Source organism: Phasianus colchicus, chromosome 3, assembly GCF_987193195.1.
Source record: "Phasianus colchicus chromosome 3, bPhaCol1.hap1.1, whole genome shotgun sequence".
NCBI lineage: Eukaryota > Metazoa > Chordata > Aves > Galliformes > Phasianidae > Phasianus > Phasianus colchicus.
Genome location: NC_143438.1, coordinates 91,339,861 through 91,353,841, shown reverse-complemented (window position 1 = coordinate 91,353,841; position 13,981 = coordinate 91,339,861). Strand labels below are relative to the sequence as shown.

At 43.9% G+C, this 13,981-nt stretch overlaps 1 long non-coding RNA gene across 1 annotated transcript; it reads left to right on the top strand.

Annotated features, from left to right (window-relative positions):
- The first annotated feature begins 590 nt into the window (after positions 1 to 590).
- Positions 591 to 13,192, top strand: LOC116227782 (uncharacterized). The gene is made up of 3 exons (XR_004166651.2): positions 591 to 726; positions 10,105 to 10,200; positions 12,304 to 13,192. It is a non-coding gene; the product is annotated as an uncharacterized LOC116227782 (long non-coding RNA).
- Positions 13,193 to 13,981: the final 789 nt, after the last annotated feature.

The window sequence follows — 13,981 nt, the reverse complement described above, 5'->3', positions numbered from 1 at the left end:
GAGTTGGGAGAAAAGGAGGACCAACAGTTGGCCAGCAGTATCCTGGGCTGCATCAAAAGAGAGGTGGCCAGCAGGGGGAGGTGATTTTTCCCCTCTGCTCTGTCCTTGTGAGGCCCCATCTGGAGTACTGCATCCAGGCATGGGACCTAGTTAAAGAAAGGATGTGGAGTTGTTGGAGTGAGTCCAGAGGAAGTCCATGAAGATCAGAGAGCTAGAGCACCTCTCCTATGAAGAAAGGCTGAGGGAGTTGGGCCAGCAAGACTTCATTGCAGCCTTCCAGTACTTGAAGGGAGCTTATGAGCAAGAGGGGAACTGACTTTTTAAGTTGTCTGACAGTGACAGGACAAGGGAGAATGGCTTTAAACTAAAAGAGGGGAGATTTAGGTTAGAGAAGGAAATGCCCTCTGGGCACAGCTGTGCAGAGAAGTTGTGGATGCCCCATCCCTGGAGGCATTCAAGGCCAGGATGGATGGGGCCCTGGGCAGCCTGGTCTGGTGGGCAGGGCAGTTGGAACTAGATGATCTTTGAGGTCCCTTCCAACTTAAGCCATTATACAATATGATTCTATGACCTCACATGGAACTGGGCATCACAGTGAAACCCAGGGTTTCACAGTTATGCCTTGCTCCATTTGGAGACTGGACTGGAGGCTTGTGGAGACATTTCAAATCCTTCCAGCAACCTGGAGAGGGAAAAATAATCATTAGCTGGAGCAGGAGGCAGCAGGTGAGGATACAGATGCAGAGCTGGTGAAGCCTGGGTATTTAAGCTGTAGCTCTGCCTCAGCTGCTCATCTGCCAGCAAATGGTTTCTTCTCCTTTGGAGTAGCCCAATTCCTGATTCTGGGCAGAAGCTGCCTCTTAGCTGTGTTGGAGGACAGCAGTAGACCTGTGACACAAGGTATAAGTGGGAAAACTGCCCATGCAGCTATCATTCCCCTAGCCATGCATGGTGCATCAATGCCCTCTTCAGGAACCATGAAGGTACCGTCACACATTGCAGGGACAGGACTGCACACTGCAGGCACCAAAAACACCTGGGAGCAGGTTTTTGTAGCTCTAGTTGGTGTGGCCTGTCTTTGGGCAGACCCTACAATATATGCAAAAGGCCAACCTCATCATCTATGAGATGATCCAAGTGAGTGGAAAGCACATCATCAAAGTTAACAGCATTCCTATGTTAGATTGTTTTTAAAGGAAAGTGATAGAATCAATTGTAGGCTAATTAAACACACTAATCAGCCACAGATGAGACTATCATCTTCTGCTGTCATGAAATGAGAGAGCTGTAAAACAGGCCCATCCATTGGAGTGGGAGGAAGAGCAACTCAAGGTTTGCCCTGCTCCTGCACAACAGACCCAGCCCAACCCATCTGCAAGAACAAAACACACATTGCAAAAAAAAAATGTTTTCTGCTAGTATGAGATGAAATATTTCTGCAGTTTATTCTTCTGCAAGTGCACCTCAATGACAGTTGCAGTCAGTATGGTGTCTGGAGTTAAATCCAGCTGGTGATTGGTGTCCCCCAGGGGTAGATATTGGGCCTGTCCTGTTTATTGGATGAGGGCATTGAGTGCACCCTCAGTAAGCTTGCAGATGACACCAAATTGGGAGGTAGTGTTGATCTGCTTGAGGGTGGGAAGGCTGAAGCCAGTGGGATGAAGTTCAACAAGACCAAGTGCTGGGTCCTGCACTTTGGCCACCACAACCCCAGGCAATGATACGGGCTTGGGTCAGAGTGGCAGGAAAGACGGATGTGTTGTCAACAATTGGCTGGGTAGCCAAGAAGGCCAATGGCATCCTGGCTTGTATCAGAAATAGTGTTGCCAGTAGGAGCAGGAAGGTGATTGTCCCCCAGTACTCAGTTCTGCTGCAGCCACACCTTAAGTGATGTGTTCAGTTTTGGGCCTCTCATTACAAGAAAGACATCAAGGCCATGGAGCATGTTCAGAGAAGGGCAATGAAGCTGGTGAGGGGTCTGGAGCACAAATCTTATGAGCAGTGGCTGAAAGAACTGGGATTGTTTAGTCTGGAGAAGAGGAGGCTTGAGGGAGACCTTACAGATCTCTGCAACTCCCTGAAAGGAGGTTGTGGTGAAGAGAAGTTTGGCCTCTTCTCCCACATAATCAGTGGTAGGACTAACGGGAAAGACCTCCGGTTGTGCCAGGGGAGGTTCAGGTTGAATATCAGGAAAAATTTCTTCTCCAAAATAGTGGCCACATGCTGGAACAGGCTGCCCAGGGAGGTGGTTGAAATCTGATGTGGTTGCTTATTAGACTAGTACTGGACTAGGGAGGAGACTAACAAAGAGCAGCATTTGAATAGCTGTTTCAAGTCTGTTCTCTATGGTTAAACAATAGAAAAGGTTGTGTCTTGTGTGCTACACCAATTACTCTTTGAATTCACCAGATTTGCATTCCCTATTTTCTTGAACTAAGGTAACACTTACAAGCCAAGTCTCTGCCTTGACAGATTGCTTAAATCTCTTGGCCTCAGTAGCACTTAATTGCAACTTGTACAGTTTTCTGAATTTGAGGACCTTGGATTTTTTTTTATTATAAAGATAACATGTCCATGTCATTGCCAAAATAAGCGTCATGAAGTCATATTGCTAGTTAGCACAATGCTCTTCATCACTTTTTTCTCTCTTAAGTAGTGAAATAGTAACTGACAAGGTGATTTTACATGTTTTTATCTTTTGGGTGTGTGTGTAGCAATGCTGATTTCTATCTGACCCGTATGAAGGACTTTCAATTTGGACTCTGAGCTTGGAGGGCTCACATCTCTTTTTAATTTAAATTTTTGGGGTATCTATCTTGCTGCAAGGCAATCATGGGATTTTCTCATTTCTAACAGATGAAGAAAGACTGCTGAGAAACTCAAAAGTGAGTGAAAATGCTGGTGATTAACACAATCACTTTTCCGCAAGGCAACTTCATCTCTGAGTGAGGATGGTAGAGCAGTTGCCAGTAAGCTATGCTGATGCCTTTTATTAAGCAAGACTTACGATGCCTCAGCCTGGAGGCCAGCTGGTATTTCAGATGAGAAATGAGAAGGGTAATTTCTTTCAAAGAATTCAAGATCTGAAATGTGAGCTTAGTGGGCTACATCCCATTTGGCATCCACTTGCCCACCTGGTAATACATAAAGACACCAGGACACCATTAATAGAAAACCAGGTGCCCAGACAATCTGTGGGCCAAACAATTGCTGCTGAAGGCCAAGCCATCTCTCCAAGGCATGTGTGCCCAAGTAGATCAAGCATGTCTGGCTTAGATGGACTCCATCATTGAATCTACTAATGCAAAATGTCTTATGTCCATACTGTTAGTGCCTCTGTCAATTGGGAATGCTGTCAAACCTGTACACTTTTTGGAAATACGCTTGGAAGAGTGTAGAGTTCATGAGCCAAGAGGGGATGGACCAGACGATCTCCAGAGTTCCCTTCCAACTCTTATGATTCTGCAATTCTGAGACTTTTAACAGCTGAACAACCCATTCTCCACCCAGGCAACTACTGGCACTGTTTAATTTATTAGGAAAGATGCAGCCAAAAAACTGTTGCCCAAATCCTTTGTAGGAAACAAGCTAATGTCTTCTCAGTCCAGTAGTTCAGTGATGGAATGATGGTTGGAGGAGGATGTTGGGGAGCTCACTGAGAATTGTTCCTTCCAGCCAACAGCTCACACAAGGCCATTCTTCACTGGAAGGAAGAGATGATTTTGCAGCTCCAGCATGGAGGTGATGCTAAGGCTGTACATCATTCCCCAGGGTTGTCAGTCCTTCTCATTTGCTATTTAAAAAACACAGCATTCAGATTTGGAGAAGGTCGTCAGCTGTCCATTGATCTTCTTGCACTTAATCTAGTCCTCCAGCAGGCACTGGCTCCCTTCTGCAAGATTTTTCTTATTTTTAGGAAAGGAAAAGGGGCTCTAACATCTCCTCTCTCCCAGGAAAGGGTGCTTTACCATCCTTGTCCACACCACTGAACTCATTTTTTCTTCAAAATAAGTTGGGGCACATCTGAGCTACAGCTCTTGGTAAATCCCAGTCCATGCCAGGGGACTGTGCTGGTCCCAGAACTATTCAGGATGCACACTAAGAATTTACCAGGGTGGATAGCCAAATTCCAGTGCTCAAGTCTGTTCCTACACACTGCTTATTTACCTAATGTATAAGGAACTAGAGCCTGCTAGAGAGAGGATGCTGAGTCTTCTCGCTACAACAGATGATTGGGGTCAGCCTCTTCTGCCAGGTAACAAGCAATAAGATGAGAGGTAATGGCCTCAAGTTGTGCTAGGGGAGGTTCAGGTTGGGTATTGGGAAACGTTTCTTCTCAGAAAGAGTGGCAAGGCATTGAAACAGGCTGCCCAGGGAGGTGGTGGAGTCACCATTCCTGGAGGTGTTCAAAAAGTGTGTAGATGTGGCACTTGGCTTTTGTTCCCTGCAGATTTTTATTCACCTGGGGGATCAAACTTACATTCAGAGTGTTCACTTCTTTTTCCTTGCTCTTGCACTCCCTCTGCCGTTCCAAATGATCTGTTAAAATAGAGAAATGCTGGAGCCAGAGATAAGCAAATGTATAGGGTGCTTTTGTATAACAGAAAATGAAACAGCTCACTCAAACTGGAGCTTACCTGAAAAGGGATGTAGAACACAACCTGTCCTGAATCCATTTCATGTCTAAGACAGCAGTATGGTTTGGGGCTGGTACAGCCAGAGCTGTATCAGGCTGCGGACACCTGCACATCTGCCTTTGTTATCATTTTAGCTAAGTCATTCTGGATACTGAGAGAAGTTCAGATGAGCCTTTGGAAATAAGCGTCAAGGTATAGAAAGTAAAGCTGTCAGCTCCCTTTCACTACTGCACCCATACACCAGATCAATAGCATGCAGAGTTGGAAAAAAACAAAGCTCCTGCAGATAAAGACAAAAAACCTTTTGGCTATGCCTGGTACAGTCCTGCATTTGCAGGTCAGGACAATCAGACCCATTTCCCAGTCCTAATGGATGCACCATCAAGGCTAGCATTTTTCCTGTTCAGCTTGCCCCTTGAGGTGCTTCAGGATTATGAGGACACTCCACACAGCATCAACCTCCAGTGTCTTCTGCCACAGTGATCCCAGATTAAGGTGGAGTAGTTACCAGTGGCCAGATAGGGTAAGACATGATGACCAGGCTAGGAAAGGCAGGAGGCAGTCCCCCACTCCTCCATTTATCCTTTTGCAGCCCAGAGCTGCTGTCTCCTGCTCCTTTTTCCTCTCCACAGTCCTTTAGAGTGGACTTCTTGGATCTACCACCATGTTGGGCACACACCCCATGAAAACAGGCCCAAAATACAAAGCCTCATGGTTCTGCTTTGGAGGCAAGTTCTTTGGGCCAGAAGAAACATAACTCACAGAGGCCCAGTTAACCTTTCCCCTAACCACTTTGCCTTTCAAAGCCAAGAAGATGAGAACTAATGGGGCTGCTGGGAAGCAAGGGAGAGCAGAGAATTGCAATATGTGTCCTTTTGAAGGTCCCAAAAGGAAAAGGTCTCTGACAAGGAGTTTATTTTCATTAAAAATGACAGGTCCAGCTCAACCAGTCAAATAAACAAAGCAAGTAGAAGAGAAAGTGCAAAAGGTCCTGAGTTATTTATAAAGGGCTTTTAAGTATATTAGGCCTAACACCAAGATAAATCAATCCTGCTAGGATTCCAGAGGCATATCACATGTGGCTCTAAGCTGTTGTCAGCCAGATATATTTAGCGACCTGATATCTTCCAAATCCTCTCTGCTTTTTCCCTAGGGAATCCCCTTTGAAAATTAATGCACTGAAACCAAGCACAAGTTCCTGTGCTCAATCCCATACCGATCAGCTCAAATCTTTCAGAAGCACTCAAATCCTTGCCATAGCATTCAACAGACATTTTGCTGCCCAGTGCCTTACAGAATGGCAGAGGATCCTCTTCGAGACCAGGATTGCTCAGTCCAACCTGCAATAACATTTTTTGTGTTTAATTTGGAGGGTCTTAAACTTCTGATACTGTGAACTCAATTTCAAATGAATCCGCAGGATTACTTTGCAGCTGGCCATAAGGAAGATGAAAATGTTTGGGGTCATGTGGGTCTGGTTCACATGACTGACTGAAGACCCCTGTCATGGTTTTAGGCCAATTAGACCCATAACTCAATCAAATGTAACATGAGTGATTTGTGAAAAGGACGATAGGAATTGACTCTGTTTCCTTTGGTCTCTGGGTTGTTGGGCTCTGGGAAACAAGGCAAGCTGGAAAGCCAGAGGAGAAAGGGAGCAGAAAGAAAAAACATTCAAAACATGGATTCCTTCAGTTTGAGAGCTGAACTTAAATGTTGTAGAGCACCTAGAAAAAAATAAAGGATCTCATCCTACTGGGGCACATAAATATCACATATTAGCTGGCAATCAGCTTCGTGTGTTCAGATGCTGGCCCCCTCTCTATATCTTCAAGGTATCCCAAAGTATCTCAAAATGTACCAGATCTTTAGGTAATTGGACTGTACTCTATTGTTACAACTGGGAGATTAGCGCTGTTAGGATGGTATTTTATAGGCACCCATCTCTGAAGATCTAAGCTACAGAAAGGACTCCACAAGAAAGGGATGTGCAGAAAGAAATCCCTCCCTAGTGGCAGTCAGCCCTTAAATGAGGTCTAAGAGAGGTGCAGCCAGCCACACCTTCCAGTCACATAGGTGAATTGCCTTCACCTGTGCTCCCACGGCTGACTCAGTCTTCTCCCCAGGTGATCAATCAGTGGTTTAGGCCATGACTCAATGGTTCCCATACATCTATACATCCCAGGAACTTGAGGACAGCTTGGGTGACACTTATCCCATGGAGTGCCTTGCATTACGTCACTTGAGATAGTCTCATTTCTAAGTAATGACTTTAATTCATAGAATCATAGAAACATTAAAGATGGAAAAGACCACTAAGATGATCTCGTCCAACAATAAACCCATCAGTTCGTCCCACTCTTGTGTCCAAAGGATGCCACAACAGGGAAAAGGACTTTTAGAGTAGAGGAACTGTGTCGTGGAGCAGTGTTCAGATGGATGCCCAACTTTGGGACGCCAGTTTCCCTACCAAATATCATCTGCTTGTGCACCTCTGCTTGTGCAATCTAGACAGCTGGATTTGGTTTTTCAGAAAGGATGCAGGTTAGGGCTTTTGTCTTTATGATGAGCTCAGACATAACTGACTGGGAAAGCAAAGAGGTTTTTTTCATCATTGCAAGGTCAATATCGTAGAAAATGTTTTAAAAAAGGAGTGGAGAATCATAAAATCATAGAATCATTAGGGTTGGAAAAGATCATAAGATCATCTAGTCCAAACACCAACTCATCACCACCATGCCCAACTAAACCATGTCCCTCAGTGCCACATCTAACCTTTTCTTGAGATGGGAGGGAGAAAAGGAAATACTTGATTTGGGAAACACAATTGGAATCCTTCAGATTTACTTTTTGATGCCAAATGCCTCAAACGCTTTCAATTTATTGAAATCAACTCCAGTTTAGTAACACCCAGTAACTGCTTAATTGGCTTTAACTAATTGACAACATACAACCCAGGAGTACCAGCTTGTGACTCCCTGCCTTTCTGACATGTCTGTGGGAATTGTCTGTAGGAACAATTACTCAGCAGGAAGGCAAGCTTTGCAAAATCAAGTTTTACTATGAGAAAAAGCTGTGGTTTTATTCAAGTAATTCTATTTTTTGTGTGTGTTTGTTTGTTTGATTTGTTTTTTTCTTCCCTGAAAGCTCAAATGAAATGTCTGGGTTTGGGTTAGTTTAGTGCCAGACATCTGCTTTTAACTAAGTGCCATGATACACTCCCTGCTTTAGACAGACAAGAAGCAGATGAAAGCATTGAGGAGATTGAGAAAAATTAAAATTTAGCCATTAAGTCTTAAATAAGGACTTCAGTTGCCTTTTGCTATCATAGATAAGAAATGACACTACCTTTTCCAGAGTGGCACTCAGCATACCTAGCAGCCATCTTCAAGACAATTGCTACCCAAATTTTGCTAACCCCATAGACTCAAATACTTCTTATAAAAGACAGGGGTCTGGCCTCCACTGCCAATCACTTTTCTTTTTTCCTCCATCCCTGCACTTAGCATCTTGCAGCTTGATGCTCTGAGTGTTTCTGAAGAGGAAACCAGGTTGGAAAATACTGAGGACCGGATTGATGTATCCTTGAATCATTCAGATCAGCACTGCTGGGCTAGCACCATCAATAATCAGCATTGCTCTGATCAGCTGTAAAATCACAGGCAGGTCTATTCATCCTGGAGCTGCTCAGAATTGGTTAATTCATGGAAACTTACAGCAGATGGCGGTGCCAGCCCATCTCCAGCTTCATTTCTTCAGAAACTGCAGAGGCAAGCTCTGTAGCATTCCTGAATTGTCAGGGATTTTCTGCTGTTGTTTTTTTTATGTGCGCTAGTTTCTGATGCCTTGGCCATGCAAATGTCCCAGTGCAATGGTCCATGGTTAGGCGGACCTTCTTGGGCACTATATGCTCACTTTTCCTAATATTCTGGGAGAAATGAGAAAAGAGGGGAGAAGAGTGGAATGGAGCACCATTAATTTATCTGGGACAAGGAACACTTTATAGGTGAAAAGCACAGCTGGATATAAGGACTCATGGTGTGGCACTGGAAGATGCCAGGAGCAAGATGAGGACTCAGCAGCCAACAAAATACTGTCCTGCCTCTTAACGTTGATAGATCACAAAATCATAGAATTATTTGAGTTGGAATGGACCCTTAAAGGTCATATAATGACCTCATTGCAGCATTTCAGTACCTAAAGGGACCCTACAGAGGGGAGGGGAATCAACTCTTTGAAAGGGTAGATAACAGCAGAACTAGGGGAAATGGTTTTAAGTTGAGGGAGGGGAGATTTAGGTTGGACGTCAGGGGGAAGTTCTTTACAGAGAGAGTGGTGAGGTGCTGGAACAGGCTGCCCAGAGAGGTTGTGGATGCCCTGTCCATCCCTGGAGGTGTTCAAGGCCAGGTTGGATGGGGCCCTGGGCAGCCTGGTCTAGTATTAAATGGGGAGGTTGGTGGTCCTGCATGTGGCAGGGGGGTTGGAGATTCATGATCCTTGAGGTCCCTTCCAACCCTGGCCATTCTGTGATTCTGTGATAATCTAACTTCCCTGCAATGATCAGGGACATCTACAGCTAGATCAGGGAGCTGAGAGTCCTGTCTAGCCTGACCACGAATATCTCCATGGATGAGGCATCTCTCTGGGCAACCTGTGCCACTCCCTCACTACCTTTATTGTAAAGAAAGCTTTTTCTTATACCCAATCTAAATATTCCTCACCTTAATGGAAAATCAATGAAATCAGATTGCACAGGCCTCTGATCTCTGGTTTTTGCCCCCATATGCTGTGGTAACAATCTTCTAGTGATGTAAAACAAATGTTGTTGCCTTTGAGTCTTTTGGAGCTCCTACGAGCCCATCTCTGGGAATCCAGCTGCAGGCACCACAGTCTGCCTGCTATGAACATTTCCATCACCCTGATGTACATCCCCACTGAACCCAAAACCTGTCAGGGAGCTGCCTAGTTAACAGCAATTGAATTTACAGAGCTTGTTCCTGAACGGGAAGCATATCTGATCACAGAGGAGTCTGGCCTCTCTTCTACCCAAAGGCTTTGGATGGAGGGGGCTGGATTGAAGAAACCAGTCTAGCCCCACTGGGACATGTCTTTTGACACTTCCCACATCAGTAATAACCACCTGCTCTATAGCCAAGTGGGTTAAAAGCTCTGCTTGCAGCCAGCAGAAATTTTAATCCCTCATTTGCCCCTGCAAGCAACAGCCTGGTCTCAGGAGAATTCTGCATCAGAAAGAAAATATGTGCTAACATTAACATGTGCAAAGGTTTAGACCAGGCTGTCAAACAAACCCCAATCACTCATTGTTTAGCAGTTATGGAACCAAGCTATATAAATCAGAGCACACTGGGAATTCATCCACCTTTCTCTTCCGGAAAGCCTCAAGGAATTTAGGAGTGATGTGCTTAGTGACTCTGCTGATCCCTGCAGCCAGCCTGGCTTTTTGCAGGAGGTACCAATCCTCTGCATGATGGGATGAGCACAATCTGACATGGGGAAGGGATGAGGAAAGGACCACAGAGGGCTGGATGCAGGTGGCTTGGAGGTAAGTACTTGCCCAAGGACACGTCTAACCCTATCTTGAATAGGGCAGGTAATGAAATGGTTTCCTTGTTCTCAGAACTGCCAAATAAATTGACTGTAAAGAAAAGAAAAGAAAAAAAAAAAAGAAGCTGTGTTTTTCACAGAAAATCAGAAAGAGTGGAGCAGATTCAATTTGATGCTTGATGGTTGGACTAGATGATCTTAGTGGGCTTTTCCAACCTTAATTATGCTATGATCCTATGATTCTTGTTGCTTGGCCAGTCTGTAGGCAAGTCATTTATATCTCTTTGACAGTCTACATCTCTGTTTTGTTCTCATACAACACAACCACACAACTTTCCACCACAACATTTACCCCCACTATTGCAGAAGTCTACCTATCCTGCTCAAATGCTGCACTGTGCATGTTGCTCAGAGCCTTACCTGGTCAAACTCTGAATATCTCTAAGGCTGGAAATTCTGCAGGCTGTCTGGAAATCTATCTCAGTTCTTAACCACTCTCAGGGTAAATTTTTCCAATATTTCTAGTTGGAAATTGTATTGACATTTGGGCCTGTTGCTTCTTATACCTTTGAGAAGAGCTTGACTACAGCTTTTTCTAAGTAAGTCACCTCTAGGCTGTGGAAGCAAGTGGTTGGATCCTCCTTTCCTCTCATCTTCAAAGCCAACCCGGCTCCCTAAGCAGCTCCACACGTGGGCTCCAGCCCCACAAAAATCTTGTTGGCCTCTGTCCTGCAAGATCACCAAACTTAACATAGTACCCCAGCAGCAGAGGTGAATAATCAGTTCCCCTGACTTGCTGGCTACATCTTTGCTAATAGAGTCCACAACTGGGTTAGTGCAAGGATGCATTGCTGGCTCATATCTGTGTTGAACTGCTGCATTTTGCAAAAGTCAGTGTTTACTGAAGCAGAGATTTGTAGTTTCTTCTGCTATGGGATTTCCGTATTAGCCATACTCAAATAAAATTGCATACCAACTCCCTTTCTCTCCAGTTTTGACCACAAATTCACTGTCGGACCTCAGAAGCTCCTCTCAATCAGATTTTCATTGTAATTGTTATTTTCCAATGGAAAGACTCAGTTTCCAATAAAACAGGATTTATTGATGGGAAAAAAAAAATAGTCATCAGAAAGCATTCCAGTCTGTTCTAGACAAATTTACCTCAAAAGATACACAGAAGACTTTCCTTAAATTTGGGAAAGGATCTGAGTTTTCAGTTTGTACCCAGAAAACATCTTTCTGATGTAGAAACATGGCACAAAAGCTTTGTGTTTGATGATTTTATTATGTTTGTCTTTATTTGATTAAGAGAGTTAGAATTGTCCTTTTGTAGTTTTGATGAAAAACATCTTCTGGAGTCAAAAGCACTTTTATTGAAATCTCTAAATTCTTCAGAGCAATGAAAGGAGTTTGAATCCTTACTAAAGACTTCCTTCTTCCCAGTGTTTTTTATTCACTGGATAAAGATAGGCTAAAACAATCAGAAACGACTGGTATAGACTTAAAAATTTCAGTGGTTAAAACACAATTTTTCCATCTGTGTTCCACATAACTTCCTTCCTTCTCAATCTCTCCAGTTCAGCCCAAACAGCCTCAGGTGGCAGACAAAGCCAGTCTTTGTCTTCAATAAACTTTTCAGAATTTTGGAAATAAAATATTCTGACGTGCATGGATGGTTCCTTGGATCACCACCTACATGTAGATCTGCTGTTCATCATGGTCTTGGACAGAGCTCCTGTCAGCAGTTATGTCTTGTGCAACTGTATTCCTACATCAAACTTTTGTGCTCTGAATTCCCATGAAAGGTTGTCATTCCTTGCTTTCCTCAACAGCTCACATGCAGAATCATAAAATCGTTAAGACTGGAAGGACACTAAGATCATCCAGTCCAACCATCAACCCATCAAGAAGAAACATCCCTCTTTGAAGAAGGTCTGATGGTTAGGAATAAACCAAAGCTGACAGCCCATATTGCCTTTAGAGTTGTTCATAGTTCTTTTCTAAGGAGGACAGTCATGAAACTCAAAGATGTGAAGCTCTTTTGGGCATGAGTTTATGACAATTTTTTTTTTTTTTTTTTTTTTTTTTTTTTGTATGGCAGACACCTGCTATTTAGTCCAAAGTGGTCAGAAAGCTAAAAGGAAAGAGTTCAACTTGAGGCTACTTGAGCAATTACTGGCAAAAACACCTTTTTTGTTGAAGCTTCTTATGTGTTTAGTCCTCGGAAAAACAGATTGCCTGAGAAAAACACAAAAAGCACGTGAGAATCATTTGACTTTTGAAAGACAATAAATGAGAAAACAACATGCGTTTCATTTGGCACATGTCCACATTCAGATCCCAATGCAATGTGTGCAGAAACATTGACATTTCAGAGGTGGAGATCTTTAAATTAGAGACCAGCAAGGACAAAGCATGGCATGCAAGGACAAAGCATGGCATGCATGGCAAAAAAAAAAAAAGAGAATGATTTCTGATGGCTGATCATATTGGAACCCAATATGTACTCAAAGGAAAGTAAGGAAAAGGGGCTGATGCCAACAAAAGAAAGATCTTTTCATCTACGTGATGTGTGCAGTAAACCTGTGGAGCTTGTCACAGGGTGTCATGGAGGCCAACTGTATGAATGGGTTCACACAGAATTTTTTCAAAACCCTGGAGAGTTTCAATAGGACAACTCAGCTCAGCAGTCTGGCTTCAAGAATGTTGCTGTAAGCATCTGTGTTTCATTCAGGCAGTCTCCAAACATCTGCTCCACTGGATAAGGCAGCAGATGCACAAAGATGCACTGACAGAGTTGTTTATTGCCCAGCGTGGCAAGGAAAGTCTGGGGGTTAATGAGATAATCTCTTACTTCACAGGATGTGGAGGGCAGATTTTCAGCTGCTGTAAATCAGTCTAGCTTCCTATGTTTCCATGAGGCCCTGGAGATTTACCTTTGCCAGTGACCTGGCCCTGTTTGTCTGTTCTAGACACAATAGGACAATAGTTTCCAGCATGCCCTCAAGAGTTCCCCTTGCATTCAAAGCCTCCTAGAAAAGCTCTTCAGACTTTGTGGGAGTGCACAGAGGAGTTTCCCCATGTCTCTTTGGCCTTTTAATCATAGGATCATTAAGGCTGGAAAAGCCCACTAAGATCATCTAGTCCAACCACCAACCCATCCCCACCATGCCCCTCAGTGTAACATCTACCCTGTTCTTGAATGCCTCCAGGGATGGTGAATCCACCACATCCCTGGGCAGCCTGTTACAGTGCCTCACCACTCTTTCTAAGAAATTTCTCCTAATATCCAGCCTGACTCTCATGGAACTCTCTCTGCAGTACTGTGTCCACACGAGCAGTTCAGATGTCCTTCATCAGTAGCCAAACATGGGGGTCAGTCAAGGAGTAAGCCAATGGACATCCCTCCAGAGCTGAGCCATTCCTATTGCTCTCTTCTCCCTCGTTTATGAGTCTTTTCCTCTCCCTTCAGAACTACCTTCAGCAGCAGAACAGTTAGTTCAGGAGCTTTTCACTACAGCATGGACTTTATTTAGCATAAACAATGCTCATTTCTTGGAATTCATCAGATATTTGACCTTTAAATAACTGGGGAAAGGTGTACAATATGTCAGCTAAACTGTGATAACGCAAGCCAACAACAAAAAAAAAGCAAACCATTCTCTCTCCAGCAGAAAAAAAAAAAATCACGCATACTCAGCACAATAGGGGCAGCTATTTGGCAGCCCATAGCCCTTCCCATGGGACCACTCTTATCCGTTCCTAAAGGAACTGCCACC